Genomic DNA, 2,073 nt, shown 5'->3' on the forward strand with positions numbered 1-2,073 from the left:
AAAGCCTTCTATAATGGCCTCAGCAGACAGAATACAAGACACAAGGGAATAATGAAGTTTTCTTCCTGACTGAGATGTCTTGCAGAGATTTGGCAGGATCTGGGAAAGTTCTAAGAAGATCAAGCCCCAATGGCTTTTCTTTCTGTTCCAGTATTTTTACTTCATCAGATGCCATAACTATGGATTTCAACTTCTGCGCAGGATCGGATCTCTTAGGGCTTTCACTCAGTAGTCAAACCAGATAGATTGCTTTCTTAGAACAGATTCCTTGAACAAGGATCATAGAATCATAGAATCGTAGAGTTGGAAGAGACCCCAAGGACCATCCAGTCCGTCCAGCCTCTATTTAAAGACCTCCAGGGAAGGATGTTCCAAACTGTTCCAAATAATCTACTATATCCATTCCTAGAACATCCCCGGTGATTTGAATTCTTCATTTTCTATATCCATGTAGCTGCTTTTATTTATTACTGTTTGTGACACAGAGGTTTGTGCCCTAGGTCATCTACAGCCTCATGTAAGGAAGGACTGCCTCAACATGAAACCTCAGCTGATGCACTACCGCTTCCCTTGTAGGTTCAGTCTGAGTTTCTACTTTCGGTATGACCTGCTCTTCAGTTACAATCCGCTCATCAGACTCTTTAGGTTTGTCAGGTGTTGTTTCTACAGCTTTGGATTCATCAGAGCGATTATTTTGATCTGTTTGGAGAAAATGTACTTTGAGCAGTACACTGTCCTCTTGGGTATCAGCATTCTTTAGTTTGGAACCACCTCCACATGGGTTGAAATCAGGATCAATGTTATCATAGTCAAAGTTACAAGATCCCCTGGGGCAGGATTCTCTTCCGTTCCAGTGCTGGTTTGCCCTTTGCCCTTTTCTTCTATTTTGCAATCGCTGGGATTCCCAAAGCTACAGGATTCTGGCACATGGTTTGAGGGATGATTATTGACGATGGACCGTTAGAAACTTGTTTTATAGCCTGCATTGGAGCATAGAATTTGCTTTGAGGAATTGAGATCAAACAGAAACAGCATGCTGGCTCACAGCTTGTTTCCTGAGACAGATTCTTTTCAGTAGCAGTTTGCAGGCAAATTGCATCAATCAAATTTTTTCTATCCCTTGCTAGGAAAAGACAAAAAGTAGCTTCCACAAAAATTAATATACAGTGGCTTCCATTTTTGCCTCTCCCACAAAACCTGGGCAGACTTGCAAAGGATGGGGAGATTGTTTGACTTTTAGAGGAATTCAGAAGGCCATCAGCACTCTTTATGGATTGGCAACTTATACTGCAAACAAGTCAGGAATGTGTGATCTTTTGCTTTCTTTTTCTGGCATGACATCATTTGGAGGATCAAAGCCGACCTTCCCTTCTGTCTTTATCTCCTCTTTTGATGAATCAGTGTCTGCTATTATCGGTTGACTCACAACATTTGCTGCAGGAAAGACAAGATCTCTAAGCCATCGTCTACTAAAGGAGCAATTTTCTTCCTTATATCTGGACTCAGGATTTTGCGAGTCTGAGGATCCCCCAGAGGAGTTGTTCTGACTATAGCATATGTAGGTTCTGCAACCTTGGGATAATGCATCTACACTGCAGAAATAATCCAGGTTGACGCCACTTTAACTGCCATGGTTGAGTGCTATTGAATTCTGAGATTTATATTTTGGTAAGATATTTAGGCTTCCCTGTCAGAGCTCTAGTGCCACAACAAACTACAAATCCTGGGATTCTGTAGCATTAACACATGGCAGTTAAAGCAGTGTCAAATGGCATTATTTCTGCAGTGCAAACACAGCCTTCATAGAATCACAGTTGGAAGAGCCCGCAAGGGCCATTCATTCCAACCCCATTCTGACATGCAGGAACTCTCAATCAAAGCATCCCCAACAGATGGCCATCCAGCCTCTGTTTAAAGACCTCAAAGGAAGGAGACTCCACTGCACTCCGAGGAAGAAGTGTGTTCCACTGTCAAACAGCCCTTACTGACAGAAAGTTCCTCCTAATGTTGAGGTGGAATATCTTTTCCAGTAGCTTGTATCCTATTCTCTGGAGTAGCAGAAAACAAGCTTGC

General features: G+C 42.5%; 1 pseudogene; it reads right to left on the reverse strand.

The window, feature by feature from the left end:
- Positions 1-346: 346 nt before the first annotated feature.
- LOC149286399 (uncharacterized) lies at positions 347-1,587 on the reverse strand (annotated as a pseudogene).
- Between the last annotated feature and the right edge of the window lie 486 nt (positions 1,588-2,073).

This window comes from Sceloporus occidentalis, unplaced genomic scaffold (genome assembly GCF_023333645.1).
Source record: "Sceloporus occidentalis isolate IW3139 unplaced genomic scaffold, rSceOcc1.0.p SCAF_69, whole genome shotgun sequence".
Taxonomy (NCBI): Eukaryota; Metazoa; Chordata; class Lepidosauria; order Squamata; family Phrynosomatidae; genus Sceloporus; species Sceloporus occidentalis.